Source organism: Anolis carolinensis, chromosome 2, assembly GCF_035594765.1.
Source record: "Anolis carolinensis isolate JA03-04 chromosome 2, rAnoCar3.1.pri, whole genome shotgun sequence".
NCBI classification, from domain to species: Eukaryota; Metazoa; Chordata; class Lepidosauria; order Squamata; family Dactyloidae; genus Anolis; species Anolis carolinensis.
In genome coordinates this window covers 169,543,760-169,563,549 of record NC_085842.1, presented here as the reverse complement: position 1 = coordinate 169,563,549, position 19,790 = coordinate 169,543,760, and the positions used below count along the sequence as shown (strand labels likewise).

At 41.3% G+C, this 19,790-nt stretch overlaps 1 protein-coding gene across 1 annotated transcript in view; it reads left to right on the top strand.

The window, feature by feature from the left end:
• LOC100556653 (twist-related protein 2) overlaps positions 1-14,177 on the top strand; it is a 44,086-nt gene extending 29,909 nt beyond the window's left edge. Inside the window, exon 2 of the mRNA XM_003224472.4 lies at positions 12,019-14,177. The gene's annotated coding sequence lies outside the window, so the exon portion shown is untranslated. The remainder of the gene's footprint in view (positions 1-12,018) is intronic.
• Positions 14,178-19,790: the final 5,613 nt, after the last annotated feature.

The window sequence follows — 19,790 nt, the reverse complement described above, 5'->3', positions numbered from 1 at the left end:
GTATGCAAATTGCATTTATATTTACATTGTACCTTTACATTTACCGTCACTGAGATCCTTCAACCCTACCCATTGCAAAAGTTGAGAGCTGAAGGTAAATAGGTAGAAATAAAAGGGAAATGAGGAAACACATTTAAAGAGGTTATTACTATGATGTGAAATAATACATGTAATAGATATATACTTTTTATACTAAAGCTATAACTAGTTCAGGATTAAGCAAGTCTTAATCCAGACCTATCTGGATACTTGAATTTAAGTGTCAGGTGTCATATGATGGGTGATGCCTGGCTCAACAAAGTCCGTGTGAAAAAGATCTTGGAGTCTTAGTAGGCAAAAAGTTGAACATGAGCCAAGAATGTGATGCAGCAGCTAAAAAAGCCAACGGGATTTTGGGCTGCATCAAAAGGAGTATAGTGTCTAGATCGGTGGTTCTCAACCTGAGAGTCCCCAGGTATTTTGGCCTACAACTCCCAGAAATTCCAGCCAGTTTATCAGCTGTTAGGGTTTCTGGGAGCTGAAGACCAAAAACATCTGGGGTCCCACAGGTTGAGAATCACTGGTCTAGATCAAGGGAAGTAATGGTTTCCCTCTATTCTGCTTTGGTCAGACCTCTCCTTGAATATTGTGTCCAATTCTGGGAACTACATTTTAAAAGAGATATTGACAACCTGGAAAGTGTCCAGAGGAGGGAGATTAAAATGATCAAAGGTCTGGAGACGACTAATCCCTATGAACAGCGGGTGAAAGAGCAGGGATGTTTAATTCTGTCGAGAGGAGACATGATAGCTGTGATTAAATAAGTGAAAGGATGTCATAAGGAAGAAGGAGCAAGATTGTTCTCTGGTGCCCTGGAGTCTAGGACTTGGAGCAATGAGTTTAAATTACAGGAAAAGAGATTCCACCTGAACATTAGGAAGAACTTCCTGACTATAAGGGCTGTTCAACAGTGAAACTCTCTGCCTCAAAGTCTGGTGGAAGCTCCTTCCTTTTAAACATGGCAGAGGACTGGGCTGGATTTTTTTTTCATGTCAGGAGTGACTTGAGAAACTGCAAGTCACGTCTGGTGTAAGAAAATGTGGCTGTCTGAAAGGATGTTGTCCAGGGGATACCCAGATGTTTTTACCATCCTTATGGGAGGCTTCTCTCTTGTCCCTGCAATGAGCTGGAACTGATAGAGGGAGCTCATCTGCGCTCTCCCCGGGTTGGATTCGAACCAGCAACCTTTAGGTCAGCAACCCAACCTTCAAGTCATCAGTCCTGCCGGCATGAGAGTTTAATCCACTGTGCCACTGGGGACTCCATTGGACTGGATGACCCATGTGGTCTCTTCTAACTCCTTTTCACTCAATGCATCGTTTCTTGAAACTGTATCCCTGAAGCCCCGGTGGCAAAGTGTGTTAAAGCACTGAGCTGCTGAACTTGCAGACCGAAAGGCCGCAATTTCAAATCCCAGGAGCGGAATGAGTGCCCGCTGTTAGCTCCAGATTCTGCCAACCTAGCAGTTCGAAAACATGCCAATGTGAGTCGATCAATAGGTACCGCTCCGGGGGGAAGGTTAAGGCACTCCATGCAGTCATGCTGGCCACATGACCTTGGAGGTGTCTACGGACAACACCGGCTCTTCGGCTTAGAAATGGAGATGAGCACCAACCCCCAGAGTCAGACATGACTGGACTTAACATCAGGGGAAACCGTTACCTTTACCTTTTATTCCTGAATATTTGTGGGCTTTGCCTCTGGGTTGCCTCTGCTGACTCCTTCTCCTACAAAGGGAAAAATGACAACTTTGTGCCATTCATTTCCCTCATTTCCCTCAGATTCCTATCCTGCTGCAGTCCTGTGTGTGATCTCTCTCTCTAATGCTTAAGCTCAAAGTCTCTGTGGGTTGCACCAAATCCTTGTGAAGGTCACATCTGACCCTGGGCCACATGTTATGCAGGCCTGATATATACTATATATCTCTTCTCCTGTCTGAGAAGACTATTATATTGTATGGTGTTGTATTTTACTATTTCTTTCTTCCTTTGAGATTAGAAGTGTCAAACTCATTTTCACCAGGGGCCACATCAACCTATGGTGACCTTCAAAGGGCCATTTGTAATTGTAAGACTGTACAAATAGTTCCCTGGTTGAGAACTATTTATTTGCATCTGGGCTCTGCTAGTCTATGTCAGCCCAATTTACCACCATAGGCCACACAACTAACCCACACAACTTTGTGAACTCCAGTTGGCTTCTGTAAATTCATATGGGTGTTTGTTCAGATTTTACGTCATTATATAATTTTTGTCTGACTATGTTGGTTTAATTTATTGATGTTCGGTTTGATTAATTGATCTTAGCTTTAATTTGATGTTTTATTTGCTGTTTTCATATGTGGGGTTTTCCTGGGATTTTATGCCAGTATTTGTTTGTTTTATGGAGGCATTGAATGTTGGTCATTGTATGTTGGAATCCGCCCTTGGAGAGATAGGGCGGAATACAAATAAAGTTTTTATTATTATTATTATTATTATTATTATTATTATTATTATTATTATTATTATTATTATTATAGATACAACTACTTTTTAACATGAAAGCCTTCGACAATACTTTTTAACATATTGTTAAATAACTCGGGATACCATATCACTCACTATCCTGACCATTGAACATGTTCTGAAAATAACAACAAGCACAACTAGTCAAATGTACTAAAGTTCAGGTTTTTAAAAATGCTTATCATTTTCCTGTGGTTAGTGTGTCACTGTCTACCTCATGGGCCATTTAAATTGATGTGGTGGGTCTGATTTAGCCCATGGGCCTTATGTTTGACACATGTGTTTTACATCATACACTTCGGTAGGACACACTGATTTGGGTTGTTTTGACCTGTAAAGTGCCATGTACACTAATGGTGTCATATAAATAAATGATTGCAAAAACAACCACAATGGACATAAATAAGGGTGGGATGCTTTTAGTGAAAAATAAGGGATATATTGTCATGAGCAGTTCTCTCACATTGCACAGGGAAATATCTAATACCACCTTGTGCAAAGGGTTTTCTAGGCAGTGAAATAGCAGCTTGGAAATAGCATCACCCATCACCCAAACAGTCACTTATTGGTAGTATTGTTCTAGAATCATAGAATCATAGAATCATAGAATAGTAGAGTTGGAAGAGACCTCATGGGCCATCCAGTCCAACCCCCCGCTAAGAAGCAGGAAATTGCATTCAAAGCACCCCCGACAGATGGCCATCCAGCCTCTGCTTAAAAGCCTCCAAAGAAGGAGCCTCCACCACAGCTCGGGGGAGAGAGTTCCACTGCCGAACAGCCCTCACAGTGAGGAAGTTCTTCCTGATGTTCAGGTGGAATCTCCTTTCCTGTAGTTTGAAGCCATTGTTCCGTGTCCTTGTCTGCAGGGCAGCAGAAAACAAGCTTGCTCCCTCCTCCCTATGACTTCCCTTCACATATTTGTACATGGCTATCATGTCTCCTCTCAGCCTTCTCTTTTGCAGGCTAAACATACCCAGCTCTTTAAGCTGCTCCTCATAGGGCTTGTTCTCCAGACCCTTAATCATTTTAGTCGCCCTCCTCTGGACACTTTCCAGCTTGTCAACATCTCCCTTCAACTGCGGTGCCCAAAATTGGACACAGTATTCTAGGTGTGGTCTGACCAAGGCAGAATTGAGGAGTAGCATGACTTCCCTGGATCTAGACACTATACCCCTATTGATGTAGGCCAGAATCCCGTTGGCTTTTTTAGCTGCCGCATCACATTGTTGGCTCACGTTTAACTTGTCCACGAGGACTCCAAGGTCTTTTTCGCACACACTGCTGTCAAGCCAGGCGTCCCCCATTCTGTATCTTTGATTTCTATTTTTTCTGCCGAAGTGAAGTATCTTGCATTTGTCCCTGTTGAACTTCATTTTGTTAGTTTTGGCCCATCTCTCTAGTCTGTCAAGATCGTTTTGAATTCTGCTCCTGTCTTCTGGAGTGTTAGCTATCCCTCCCAGTTTGGTGTCATCTGCAAACTTGATGATCGTGCCTTCTAACCCTTCGTCTAAGTCGTTAATAAAGATGTTGAACAGAACCGGGCCTAGGATGGAGCCCTGCGGCACTCCACTCGTGACTTCTTTTCATGATGAAGATGACGCATTGGTGAGCACCCTTTGGGTTCGTTTGCTTAGCCAATTACAGATCCACCTAACCGTAGTTTTGTCTAGCCCACACTTTACTAGTTTGTTTGCCAGAAGGTCGTGGGGGACTTTGTCGAAGGCCTTACTGAAATCCAGGTAGGCTACATCCACAGCATTCCCTGTATCGACCCAACTCGTAACTCTATCGAAAAAAGAGATCAGATTAGTCTGGCATGACTTGTTTTTGGTAAATCCGTGTTGACTATTAGCAATGACCGCATTTGCTTCTAAGTGTTCGCAGACCACTTCCTTAATGATCTTTTCCAAAATCTTGCCTGGTATCGACGTGAGGCTGACCGGACGGTAATTGTTTGGGTCGTTCTTTTTTCCCGTCTTGAAGATAGGGACCACATTCGCCCTCCTCCAATCTGCTGGGACTTCTCCCGTTCTCCAAGAACTCTCAAGAACGTTCTCCCCCTGCGTATTCTATCCTGCCTTTTCTGTGTGTTTTAAAAAGTCTCGACAGTAAACCCACCAAATTTATAAGCTTTCCTATTTTAGTAGTAGTCTGCCGAGAGGTTCATCCGGTGCTGTTGTGCTAATCATGGAGAAGAAGAAAGTCTAAATGAATGATACAAAAAACCTATATAGTTTACTCATCTCAATGAAGAGCACTACACTCAAATATATAATTACAACATATAATTTAAAAAACCCAGATGTCTAATATTAATACATTACATGACTCCCCGGGATAAACTGTTTACTTGAACCAGACGTCTTTACCATATAGCAAAATACAGCTAACAGAGAGGTACCTCACTAGCTTCTCAGAATAAGAAACTGCGAAATTTGAATGCAGTCACAAGTAACATACTTTCTTTTATACTCTCATCAACTGTATCTCCATTGTAAGTGAGACAAAGAGAAGAGCCTCTGTCAGATCTTCGGCCACAAGGAGGCTGATATGTATGGGCACAATATACGCCTTCTACAAATCTTGTTGGTTGTGAATAGACAGTGTTGAGGGCTGAGCTGTTTTTCTTCCATGGCCAGCTTGGCCACCAAACAAAATAGAAGAAGGACATTGGAGAGATCAAGCCCTCCTCTGCCAGCCTCCACTACTGTCTTTATGGAATTTGTAGTCTCTCGTGGCAACAAGGGAAATTCTAGAACTCTTTCAGTATCACAAAGAAAGTTTGAAGTCAACAGAACACATGTAACCAAACAGAACTTACATGGCAAAACATGAGGAACTGACTTCCTGAGTTGTACATAGATAACAAGAGGCAGCCAATGCAATCAGCAGAACCTCTATGTGAAGCTTGTTCAGCCCATACACACACACAGTTGTAAAAACAAGAATCAGTTACCAGTTCCAAGGGGTCAATTGGACCCTTGCTGCCCAGCTATGCCCTTGGGGCACTTTTCGGCAGCCCTCAGCCCCCATATCCTGAATTTTACAAAGTGCTTCAGCATGGCATGTGTCTACAACATGCTTTGCATTCTGTGGATCCAATTTTGCTATTCAATGTGTTTTAGATTGTGTGTGCATGTTTTGGGTTTCCAAAGACTTTGTTTAATGTGGTTTAACATCCTTTGGCAGCAATAATAATAATAATAATAATAATAATAATAATAATAATAATAATTTTGTTCTTATATCCCGCCCCATCTCCCCAAGGGGACACAGGGCAGCTTATATGGGAACCAAGTCCAGTAATACATCAATAAAATATATCAACATAAAATACATCACAATTACAATGAATTAAGGCATAATTCAAGAAGCCCCGGTGGTGAAGTGTGTTAAAGCACTGAGCTGCTGAACTTGCAGACTGAAAGGTCGCAGGTTCAAATCCCGGGAGCGGAGTGAGCAGCCGCTGTTAGCTCCAGCTTCTGCCAACCTAGCAGTTTGAAAACATGCTAATGTGAGTAGATCAATAGGTACCGCTCCGGTGGGAAGGTAACAGTGCTCCATGCAGTCATGCTGTCCACATGACCTTGGAGGTGTCTATGGACAATGCTGGCTCTTCGGCTTAGAAATGGAATTGAGCACCAACCCCCAGAGTCAGACATGACTGGACTTAACGTCAGGGGAAACCTTTACTTTTACCTTTACTAAGACATAATTCATAATGCGGTGGCGCAGCAGGTTGAACCTCTGAGCTGTTGAATTTGCTGACCGAAAGGTTAGCAATTCAAATCTGGGGAGTGGGGTGAGCGCACATTGTTAGCTCCAACTTCTGGCAACATAGCAGTTCGAAAGCATGCAAAAGTGAGTAGATCAATAGGTATTGCTCCAGCGGGAAGGTAATGGCACTCCATGAAGTCATGCTGGCCACATGACCTTAGAGGTGTCTATGGACAACGCTGGTTCTTCGGCTTAAAAATTGACATGAGCACCAACCCCCAGAGTCGGACACGACTAGACTTAACATCAGGGGAAACCTTTACCTTTACCCTAAGATATAAAAACATATAAGACCAAAACATCTAGCCACCAAAGTTCAAAGCAAGCTTCAAACTGGGTTATAGGGTCAGTGCACATGAGCCACAGGTGTTTGAAAATCTCTGTCATCCCATTTTAAGCTGATTTTAAAATGTCCTGGTTTTTCTTTTGTCCTCCTCCTCTCCTATGTCCATAGCGTACATCCATTGATGTAAATAGAGTTTGAAGTGCAGAAATGATTTCCACTCAATGGGAGGCAGAATTTTGTCATTCCCAGAAGGCTTAGGAAAAAGCAAACCAATGCAGTTTCTCCTGGTTTGTGGGTTCTTCCACATTAATAACCTTTACCATGTTGACAATGCTATTTGCTGACATTTGTCCAAGTTTTCATCTGTGCAATATTGGACGGTATGTAAGTTTCAAACCTGAAACTTCACTGTGCTTTATACATCTAAGAGGCAAGCAAAATTGACTTCTGGGTTTTCTCTCTTTTGCCTAAAATAATTGATGCCACCCCCCCACCCCCCGCAACATTTCAGAGCACAAACCTGCCCTAACTATTATTTGCCTTTACCTTTGATGGCGGCTTCCTATAATGTATTAGAGCTGCATGTAACTCAAGGACTGAAGCGTTTCTTTTTAAAAATAAGGACTTGGACTATGGATACTTAGCACTCGTTTAGAGCAGTTAAATATTAAAAGCTGGATAGAGTTACGGAGACTTGCTTAAGTGATCAAAAAATCATCTGGTTTATGATCCCCCAAAAGAATGCAGATCTCAGCTGCTTTCATTTAAATCTGAAAGGAAATGCAGTTCAAAAGGATCTGTTCTCTCATCCTCAAAAGGGTTTTATGCATTTAATTTCCTTTGGAGAATACACACACACGTACATATAACCTAACAGCCAGGCAGGAGGGAGTTACCAAGTGCATGCTATGACATCCAATTTAAAAGAGCTGCTTGTCTCCTTTAGCCTTTGAAAAGGTTTAAGGAAAAAGTTCATTATTTTTGCAAAACTGTTCATTGATTGTACTACATTCATACCTCGGTTAACAAAGCCTCTGAGAAAGAAGCTTCTTTTTACACATGTGTATGCCTCTCCGGCCCTTCCTCTTCCCTGTCCTCTGTCTTGCTAGTTGTTTTAGTAGCAAAGGCATTAGGAGAAAGGTAAAGGAAGGCTGAAGAAACTCAAGACTTTTGGTACAGGGTTGCAGAAGCATGGCTGTAGTAAACAAGGCAGTAAAGCTTGAGCAGAAAAAGAGCAGGATTTAACTCTAGCTTATCCCATGTATCCATGGGCCCTTCCACACAGGCATATAACCCAGAATATCAAGGCAGAAAATCCCACAATACCTGCATTGAACTGGGCTATCTGAGTCTACACTGCCATATATTCCAGTTAAAAGCAAATTTATTTATCGTGTCAGAAGCAAACTGAGGGTACAAGTTGTAATGTATTTAAAAACATAAAAAACTTGGCATTATACTAAATGTAATTTGACCAGTAGCTGGCCACTTGGAGTGCCTTTGGTGTTGCTCTAAGAAGATCCTCCATTGTGCATGTGGCAGGGCTCAGACTGCATTATAATAGGTGGTCTGTGGTCTGCTCTTCTTCACACTCGCGTGTTGTGGACTCCACATTTCTTAAGGTTGGCTCTGCATCTTGTGGTGCCAGAGCACAGTCTGTTCAGTGCCTTCCAAGTCGCCAGTCTTCTGTGTGCCCAGGAGGAGGTCTCTCAGTCAGTATCAGCCATGGCTTGAGGTTCTGGGTTTTAGCCTGCCACTTTTGGACTCTCGCTTGCTGAGGTGTTCCTGCAAGTATCTCTGTAGATCTTAGAAAACTATTTCTTGATTTAAGATGTTGGCGTGCTGGCTGATATCCAAACTGAGAATTGGCCGGAGATGTTACTGCCTTGGTCCTTTCATTATTAGCTGCTACTTCCCAGCAGATGTCAAATGGTGCAATACCAGCTAAACAGTATAATTTCTCCAGCGATGTGGGGTGTAGACATCCTGTGATAATGCGGCATGTCTCTTTAAGGGCCACATCTACAGTTTTAACGTGATCCTCCCTGAAGGAACATAACACATTCAGGCATCTCCTGGGCAATGTCTTTGTAGACAGATGATTCTCTTACAACCAGAAGTGACTTTCAAAGCAGATAATGTGGGATTTTATTCAGCGGTGTGGAAGGGACCCTTCTGTGCTTCCTTACAACATGCAAGCAGACTCTCTACCTGAGTATTTATGAACAACAAAAAAGGGTGACAAGAGGACAGTATGTAAGCCTCAGTAGACATCCTCAGCATACTAAAAAGGTTTTGAAAAACATAGACCTGTGTTTGGCCACCAAGATGGAAATTGTTAGAAAAGTGGAGGACAGCAAAAGGAAAAAATCATGCTTGGGTGCATTTTGGCAGATGTTTTGAAGTGGCCTCTACAACATTCCAAATGTTTTTGTTTACTTATGCAATGCTTACCTGACCTCATTGTTTCATTTCACATGTGTATGTCTTTAGTTCAGAAAAAAAATTGCTGAAACATGTTCACCCTGCTTTTGCTTTCAATGATTTAGGAATCTGCAGGTGGAGAAGAAGACTCTTTATTATATTCTGTACTTCTAGAAGAGATCTTTGCCTTTCGAATGTTCATGAGGGCTTTCAGAACTTAACAGATTCACCTCCCATATTTTGCTATCCCATAGTCTACTATCGGGCTGTTCTTTTTGTTTTGTTTTATTTTATTTATTAATGTTTATATTTTTCTTGACTTTTAATCTTCATTATCAGTGTCTACTTTTGGGGCACATTCTAGCCGTTGGATCCCCAAACAGAAAAAAATTGCATATTGCCAACTGCCACATACAATTTATCAAACTGTAAAAATTGAGTCAATGGAAGCTGAATTTTAAAAACAGGAGTTGGCAGAGTAAAGCAAGAGGACTATAAGATCCCACCAGCCATGTGTGAGCTCTCCCATCCCTATATTAGATTGATTGCCAATAACCAAAGCCACTTTTTCACGTGAAAAAGTCCTTCACAAATGGATGGATTTAGTATGCTGAGGATGTCTACTGTCCAGGGAAAGAGGACTGGCTAAATAAAACATGGGAGATAAAAGATATGGACCAATTAACATTTTTATTGAAAAAGATCACTGGCAAGGGGGTAAGAAAACTGATTGGTCAACATTTGAAGAATATATAAACATAAACTTCAACTCTTAAGGGAACAGAGAAAGACTAAACAGTACCTAAACAAAAAGGAGAGAAAACTTAAGACCAAATTACTGAATAGAGCAAGAACAGAAAAAAAGTTGAATGGAAGCCCAACAATTGTTTTCTCTTTCTCCTTTTTCCTTTGTCTTTATTTTCTTTCTCTATCACTATTTTCCAGACTTTCCTATAAAATATGTTCTCACTCTTTCCATGTATAAGTAGTATTAAAATCTTTCATAAAAATTATTACAAAAAAAGAAACAGCCTCCCAGATCATTCCTCTGTCTCTGAAGTTGTAATTTTCAAACTAGTTTTCCGGCAGTGTTGCCCGTCACAGGTTTTGGGAGTGACATCTGACATCCACAACCTTCTCATCTGTTTTAAAGCAAACCATAAAATCCTAGAAAGCTAGCATGTCAAGGGAAAAGGGCTCAAACGTAACCTTCTCCTTCATATGATAGATCTTTATAAAAAAAGATGTTGCCAAAGCTTGAAATAATCCGCCTTCCCCGTTCACAGACATTCTTGTTTTTTTCATAATCTATGTCAGTTTATGGTGATCTATGAGATATTTTTGACTGCTCCGGTTATCTAATGCCTTTCTCAGATTCTGCAAATTCAGAGGCATGGCTTACCTGAAAGAATCCTACTGCTTTCCCACTTTCTTTCCTACTGCTTTCCACTACCAGCATTATTGACTTTTCTCATGATGTGTCCAAACTAATATTTAGTCATTTTGACTTCTAATTTAGGCTTCCTTTTCCTCCAGGACCCATTTGTTGGACTTTTTAGCAGTCCGATGTATCCGCAGAACCCTTCCGCAGCCCCACATTTCATGTGAATTGATTCTCTTCCTGTTGGGTGTCTTCACTATTCAGCTTTCACAATCATGCACAGAATTACAATACAAAGTATAATAACTGAGTTGACAAGAGGATGGCAACATGAATCAGCGACAACATGCCCTTTGTGATATGACATGTCTTTGTTACGTTTACATTCTTAGGGTGCTTCTCTGATTTCAACAATTTTGCATGCTTTTCTTCTGTGTAAAATAGACCAGAAGAATATTTTTTAAGCAAAGGTTTTGGTGCTGAGCCCATTCAGTCTTGTGGTTTTGCATTGTGTGTTAACTAATTGATTCTTTTTCCAGTCCCATTTTAACATGTTGTGTGTTTTGAAGTCAAGTTATGGTGCCCCTAGCATGGGTTTTTCTTGTCAAGATTGATTCAGTGAAGGTTGTTGATAGTAGATACTACCCTGTTTCCCCTAAAATAAGACATCCCCAAAAAATAAGACCTAGTAGAGGTTTTGCTGAATTGCTAAATATAAGGCCTCCCCTGAAAGTAAGACCTAGCAAAGTTTTTGTTTGGAAGCATGCCTGCCAAACAGAACACCAGTGCACGCAGGATCGGTAAATGTATATACCATAAAGTGTTGTACATGGAAATATTGGTAGTAACAAGAAATTATTGATAGGATTCACAATTTGTCTGGTTATGCTGGTTTATGATGACAACTACTGTACAGTATATAATAAATGTTCATTTTTTTTGTGCAACAATAAATGTGAAGTCTTCTTCATGGAAAAATAAGACATCCCCTGAAAATAAAACCTAGAGCATCTTTGGGAGCAAAAATTAATTTAAGACACTGTCTTATTTTCGGGGAAACACAGTAGTATACTATTTAGTAGTGGTGTTAAAACAGTATCATATGACTCTTGATGGTTATCATTCATTTATAGAAGGAGTGGAGAAACTAATCCTTCCAGTAATGTTGAGTTCTAACAAGGGTTTGACTGGGTCTTCAGTTTTCATAGATCCTCTCCAAGCAATAAACAAGGGAACACATTTCCAATGGTCACCCAGTGGGTCTCCATGGCTGACCAGGGATTTGAACCCAAGTCTCACAGAGTCTGAGCCCAATACTCAAAAGCACTAGATTTCACTGGCTCTAGTCAACAACTAAATAAGTAAGGTACAAAATCATTAGATGGTAGTTCCCAAACACAACAATGCTTTATTTTTTAATAAAACATGCAATGATTCCTCTCAGTATAATTGGAAAGCAATGTATTTAATTGGTATAATTAGTGCAATGAGTTACTCTCCAACTCTGGGCCAAATTATATTCATATTGCAATACTAATCACCTTACAGGTGGCCAGTTCAAATTTGGTACTGATATTCTGTTGGGATTTGTTTTGTTTTTCCAGGTCCATTCAGGAAGAAGGATGGCCTGTGTCACGCTTGGACTGCAGTCAACAGCAGCAAGTCCTACTCAATGAAACTCAGGACTTGCCCACCACCAGCTCAGAAGAAGAGCAACCATCATCTTGGGGGGGAAGGGGAAAGAGAGACCAATTCAGACCGAAGATGGCGAATCCAAACTTTCCACCTGGCAAGAGCTGTGTACACACTAGGACAGCAGTCCCAAGCAGGCACCAAGTATTGGGCTTGTTACAAGCTGGTCTCAAAATGTTTATGCCGAACTCTATTAAAGAGCTAATTTATTTTTGAATTTGCAGGTTTTAGGAAGATATTTCTAAAAGCTTTTCCCCGACAGTATTTTACACTATCCAAAAATATTGTTCCTTAGCCTTCAGTATCCAGTTCAGTTTCTGAGAAGTCTGAACTCAAGACAATTTCTTGGCCACATTTGCAGCAAAGCCCCAAATCAACATGTGCTCAGAGATAACATTAGAAATCCTCTGACCTTATTATGCCTTTCCAGTTAGAGAAGGATTTGTAGAACAAATGCTTTCAAATGGTCCATGAGTCCAATTGGGCTTTTAAGTCAGAAGTTCCCTTCACTCTAAGCTCTCTTAAAACGACACTTTATTCCTTCCTCTTCTAAACAGGAACCAAGTCAAGTCCTTCTGTGTTATCATGCCGTCCCTCCAGGACTCACTAGATGTCCCTTTCCCATGGCATGGCAGTTTCTCCAATTTTTATATTCCCTACTGCCTCCATTTTGGAAATAATTGCGCATCTAAGGCTTAGTTGTTGGATATAAAGGCTTTAAGAGGATGAGAGTATTTATTACACTCCTTTGCTCCCATTCACCACTGTAATGCAACCCCCATCCCTGGGAAACAATAATCTGAAATTGGGCTGAAAGTTTCCCCATCCTTGCCCTGAGAGAGCCCATAGACTCCTTAGCATATCTGATATTGTCTAATTTTAGACACTTAGCAGGGGCTGGTCAATACATGGAAGGGAGACCACCAGGGATCTCCAGGCAAAACTAGGCAAGGCTGAAAAACCACAATGGAGCCATCTGGAAAACATGAAGCTGCAATAAATTGGATTATCAGAGCTAGCAATAATTGAACCTATTTTCTAGGGATGGAAGAGTATTTGAAAATATTTTTAATGGCTGACAACCATATTTCTCAAGTGTTGAATATCCCTGATATGAAGAATCCTTGGCCAATGGTACTCTTTATAATTCAGGGCTTATTTGCATGTGCTTGTTTTTGGCACAGGAAACATTTTCTGTTTTCTCTGCAAAAAGTATATTTTTAATGCAGAATAAGACCTAAGATATGAGTATTTTAAATACTCCTAGTTTCCAAACATTTTCTTGCACTGGGAAGAAAAGGGACACATTTTGTTGTTTCTTTCAAGGAAAAAGTAAGTGATGAATAATTCTTCACTAATTTTGGCTTGACCTAGCACAAGGCAGTTTCGTACATTACTTTACCTTTCTGGAAGGGACCAGAGCTTTACGATAGAACACCATTTGCATACATAATATTTCAAGGCCAAGCCTGGCATCTCTCATTGAAAGAATTAGATAGCAGGAAATGAGAAAGAACCCTGCCTGAGGCTCTAGAATCACTGCCAATAAGCAATACTAGTCTAGATAGACAAACTGGTACCATACGAATTTGTGTCCCTTTACTCTGGGTTTTCTGATGACTGTGATAATATGTTATAATATCTCATCATTGTGGGATGGCTTTAGAGCAGAGCTTTCCAAACATTTCATGTTGGTGACACATCACTTTTATATATTCATCATGTCTCAACACAGTAATTCAGTTTTACTAGCAAACTAGAAGTTAAACCAACCTATATAAAAGATATGTACGCATATATAAATTCTATGAACAAAATGTATGGAGACACAATCATGAAAAACTTTGGTTTATATTTTTAAAAATATATGATTTATTGCTTATTTCTCATACTCAGAAATTTTTCATTACGTTCGTGTGACACACCTACATACTGTAGCCAACACACTAACGTGTTGAAATACACCGTTTGGAAAGCTCTGCTTTAGAGTAAAGAGTTTCTTGCCTACAGATGTAACCTTATTGTTATCTGAATTCTGTGCTTTTTTTTCTTAAAAAAAGACCAACAAATACCCTGTTGTATGTATTGATTTTGTTAGCTACTCAGAGATTGGGGGCATCTGAAGACGTTTGAGACTGCAGACAAGTTGGAGCAAGGGACTGAAACAAACTATTGTAAGGCATAAGGAACTATTGTAAGGTATAAGGTATTTTTCTACACAACAGGAATGAGGAAAGTGTGATATCCCCTCTCAAGGTTATGTTAGACTCCAGCTCCCATGATACCTCAACAATGCCTATGCTAGTGAGGGATCATGGGAATTGGTAGGTCACTCAGTTCTGTTTCTTTTGGTACAGGATTGCAGTGGCTGGAAGGGAAAAGAAGTGGCCAGCATCCCATTGGTGAGATTATACCAGTATAACTGGTTGTGGCAAGAGGAATAAGGCTAGGGATGAAATGGTTCTCAACTAAAGATGAAAATCTCATGCATATGTGGAGCCCTTGGTGGTGCAGCAGATTAAACCACTGAGCTGCTAAACGTGCTGACCAAAAGGTTGGTGGTTCAAATACAGGGAGCAGAGTGAGCTCCTGTTGTTAGCCCCAGCTTCTGTCAACCTAGCAGTTCAAAAACATGCAAAATGTGAGTAGATCAATAGGTACCACTCTGGCGAGAATGTAACGGCGCTCCATGCAGTCATGCCAGCCACATGACTTTGGAGGTGTCTATGGACAACGGCGGCTCTTCGGCTCAGAAATGGAGATGAGCACCAACCCCCAGAGTCAGACACGACTAGACTTAATGTCAGGGGAAAACCTTGACCTATATATATATATATATTCAAGTCATAGACATAAAATTAGTTTTCCAAATGTTGAGGAACCCTGATGAAGGGAATTCTGGACTAATGAGAATCTGCAATATTCAGGACCCATTCTGAATGAAAAATGCCTCTGTGCTTTTGTGTGTGCGCGGGAAACAGCATTTTCTTTTCAGAAAAATATACTTTCTGTGCAGAAAATACAATATGGAAAATGCTGTTTCTGAGGCAAAAAAAATGTTTACTTTTTTCTATTTCTCTTTACCCTCCCCCACCTTTTTTTTTTTGCAGAAAAGTGTGAATTTACTTCAAAAACCATTCTGTTTTCAAGAGCTTTCTTGTTACAAGGAGAAAAATTACAAACATATCTATTCTTCCTAATGACAAAGAAATGTATGAAGACACACATCACTATGAATTAGTGGAGAAACAAGCTGTGTGATCTTGATTGGGATGAGCACAATGCACCAACAGGATTGTAGTCAGATTCTTTTTTATGCCCCTATCATCAGCTGTGATGGCGCAGTGGGTTAAACTGCTGAGCTGCTGAACTTGCTGACCGAAGGGTCAGCAGTTTGAATCCAAGGAGCAGGGAGAGCTCCCACTGTTAGCCCTAGCTTCTTCCAACTATGAAAACATGTAAATGTAAATAGGGTTGTTATATGTTTTCCAGGCTGTATGGCCATGTTCCAGAAGTATTCTCTCCTGACGTTTCGCCCACATCTATGGCAGGCATCCTCAACCTCTGAGGATGCCTGCCATAGATGTGGGTGAAACATCAGGAGAGAAAACTTCTGGAACATGGCCATACAGCCCGGAAAACATACAACAACCCTGTGACCCCAGCCATGAAAGCCTTCGACAACATATTAAATGTAAGTAGATGAATAGGTACCGCTCTCGCAGGAAAGTAAGGGCACATGATCTTGGAGGTGTCTACAGACAACGCCAGCTCTTCAGCTTAGAAATGGAGATGAGCCGGACATGACTAGACTTAATGTCAGGGGAAAACCTTTAACTTTACTATCATCAGCACACAACACACTGCATGGCAGGCAGAGCTTGCTGACTTCCCTACTGTGCTGAGGTGTATTGAAAGGCCTGAAAGCCAAGCATTATGGAGAGTGGCCTCAAAGGAAGAAAAGATGAGGCAGTCATAACTCTATTATGCCTACACTCAGAAGCAGATGAAGAATCCTCCCTGCATCCCAACTACCACTGCCTTGCCACAGAGGGGGAAAAGATGGGCCAGTATTAGCTAGACGTACCCCCATTCCATGCTGTCATCCCCTTTACTTGTGTTTTCTATTTTTAGATCATAAACCTCAGGGTAAGGAATTATTTCCTTTTTGTTCTTTATATTGTGAAGCACCATATATAGTGAAGGTGCTTAATTAATAAATTTTTCATACATCAGAGGAGAGGGAGAAAAATATATGTTTGAGGTATGCTGTTATTTGCCATTAGCTCCTCCTTCTCAAGGTTGGTGTGGACTTGGGACTCTTCACATGGGCCCAAATTCGACAGTGGTGATATGTTTTTTTTATACTTTTGCCACAGAGTCTGCCGGTTCCCATCACAAATTAAAAAAGTACTTACGGAGCAGCTCCATGGCTGAACTGTCACAAAAAACCTGCCACCACCAAAAGATTGCTGGTGGTGTACAACGGGAAGCCTTTTCATTAGGAAAGATGAGTTGAGCCAGATTACCAAGGCTTCACCCTACGTGATGTGGTGGGGGGAACCCGGGATGGTGCAGGGCATGGGGCAGCAGGTCCCCACATGCCAATTTGATCACCACAATCAGCAGCGATATTCGGCAATTCCAGCAGTGCATGTGAAGAGATCCTTGGACTGACTGGAAGCCTCACAAACCAATAGTTTCTCCCTTATATGTCTTGCAACGTCTTCTGTTGATATGTTAAACAGTTGGGTGTGAAAAGCACCATTTCTCAAACTCTTCATAATTGGGGAGTGTCTATATTTAAAATCCCAACTTTCACAATCATGTTGAAGCACCCAAGCAGTTCCGATAACCCCATGAGTCACCTCTACTTGTTTATATTTTTAACAGGCATCTGGAAACAATTAAAGATCTCAGCCTGCTTTGCATCTTACTTCCTGTTGTTACTTAGTCCCCTCTTCCAAAACCTCTACCTCCCTTTTTTCAACATAGCCAATAGCAGGATTTTAATAGAGTTTGGAAGCCATGCACCCCGTAATCAATTCTCTTAACTTTGTGGTTTCTTCCTACTTTCACTCCAGACTGCCGTAGCCAGTGACTCAATGATTTCACACAGATTTATGCTTGTGTGTACTGTCCAGCCTTGGAAAGTCTCAGCTTACCCTGTCATCACCAATGGTGCTGCTTTGATTAAAACAGACCATTTTTCTACTCTCCTGTGAATCCAAGGAGCTCAAATCCACAGGAAGGAAAGAAAAACAACCTGATTGTACAAACAGTGAAGTGATGTAGCAGGGCTAATTTTGTGGTGGCTCCACTGCAATGGGCGTAACTACCCATGGAAATTTGCCCAATATACACAGCAAGTCAGAAACATATATCTTGCTCCCAACAGGAATTAGGAGAGGAGTATATCTAGCCATTTTTCTTCAACCAATGATCACCTACAGAAAGCTGATGCTTCCTGGGGCATGTTGTGATGTAAAGTAGGAATGGAGTACCTGTGATCATCAGGATGCGTTGGCTACAACTCCTACAATCCCTTGCCATTAGACACATCGGCCAATGTTTTGAGGAGCTGTAGTCCACAACCTAGCAGTTCGAAAACATGCCAATGTAAGTTGATCAATAGATACTGTTCTGACGGGAAGGTAACAGCGCTCCATGCATTCATGCCAGCCACATGACCTTGGAGGTGTCTACGGACAACACCGGCTCTTCGGCTTAGAAATGGAGATGAGCACCAACCCTCAGAATCAGACATGACTGGACTTAACACCAGGGGAAAAACTTTATCTTTACCTTTTAGTCCACAATAGCTGAGGAGACAGACCTTTCTACTTCCTTATTTTTTCCATTTGTCAAAGCAAATTATGCTTACAGCACAATTTCCTCTCAACCTTGTATTTGTTTGCACAGAAATAAGGGCCACTCAGTTTAGTGGTTTGTTCATTGGTAAATTTGATTTAAGTAAATAGGCTTTGAATTGCATTGTGAATCACTTAAAATCTGCAAGGATAAAGAGATCTCATGGATTAAAAAATGTAGTTCATAGAAATAAGATTTTCAGTGGTTTACCAATGCAATGCTGTATCAATTTCTTTCTGTCCCTCCTGCCCTCTCTTACCCATGTAGAGATTGGGAGAGGCAAGAGAATGCAAAGTCACAATTATTTATTTGATAGTAGGAGCCCCGGTAGCGAAGTGCGTTAAAGCACTGAGCTGGAGACCGAAAGGTCCCAGGTTCAAACCCCGGGAGCGGAGTGAGCGGCCGCTGTTAGCTCCAGCTCCTGCCAACCTAGCAGTCCGAAAACATGCCAATGTGAGTAGATCAATAGGTACCGCTCCGGTGGGAAGGTAGCGGCGCTCCATGCAGTCATGCCGGCCACATGACCTTGGAGGTGTCTACGGACAACGTTGGCTCTTCGGCTTAGAAATGGAGATGAGTACCAACCCCCAGAGTCAGACATGACTGGACTTAACGTCAGGGGAAAACTTTACCTTTACCTATGGCTATAATTGTGGCCTATTTTTATTGTAGTTCCTGGCTGTGAATGGAGAAAAGTGATATCCAAATTTTGCACACAACACATTATTATTGGAAAATGATGGCAGGTTAATTACATGTCTACATCAAATGTGTTTGGCAGAGTTGGGGTTAGGATAGGATGAAAGTGCCAACCTCCTGGCAAGGAACAGCTCTACCAGCAACCTGGTTTGACCTGGTTCACCAACAGAAGGCATTGGTCAGTTATCTTTGATTTCATCTAAAAATTAGGGAAAACTTCGCAATCGTAAGAGCAGTTTCACAGTGGAACAGGCTTCCTTGTGGTGAGATGGAGTTTCTTTCTCTTAAAGATTTCAGAGTCTGGATGGCTATCTGTTGAGAATGCTTTGTATATTCCTGGAGGCCAGAGGTTTGTACTGGATGGCCCTTGGAAGCTTTTCCATCTGCATGATTTTATGATCAGTACCTTGTTTCATGTTGTAAATAGCTGAAGAAATATTGCATGGTACTGGAAGTGGCCTGGATCCTCCAAATTCAAGGCCATCCCCTCCCTCCATGAGTCTGGACACTATACCGGAGACTGGTGTAGAAACTCCCTCCGTTGCTTAATTTCAACAGAACAGGGAGAAAAAGCTACAGCTCGCCTCGCCTATTTCTTTGTGAAACCTCTGCTATGCAGCTTTCTCACCTTACTCCTTCCACTCTTCAAATGGTATATAGATTGCGGTTGAAAAGCAGGCCCTGAAGGAAGTGACTCTATTTAAGTCCAAGCCTTGGATAATGGAACTGCATCAGTAGTGTCTTGTGATTTTCTTATCAGTTGATGTTGTGTTGATTCAGATTTTTTTGTCTGAATTTTAGAGATGCTGGACCTGTATGGAGGGTATATTTCAGTACCGGGGATAGTTCCCACTGAAGTCTTTATCAAAACCTAGAGTGGATTCACTGGGGCATGGAAACCATGTCAGTGCTAGTTTCCAACATACCTCACAACCTCTGAGGATGCTTGCCATAGATGTGGGCAAAACATCGGGAGAGAAAGCTTCTGGAACATGGCCATACAGCCTGAAAGAATCACAGCAACCCATGTCAATACTGCATTGCATTAAGGGATTCCTATCTGAAAATGTCCTCAAATAGCACATGATCATCTTCTATGGCAGTTATGGCAGAG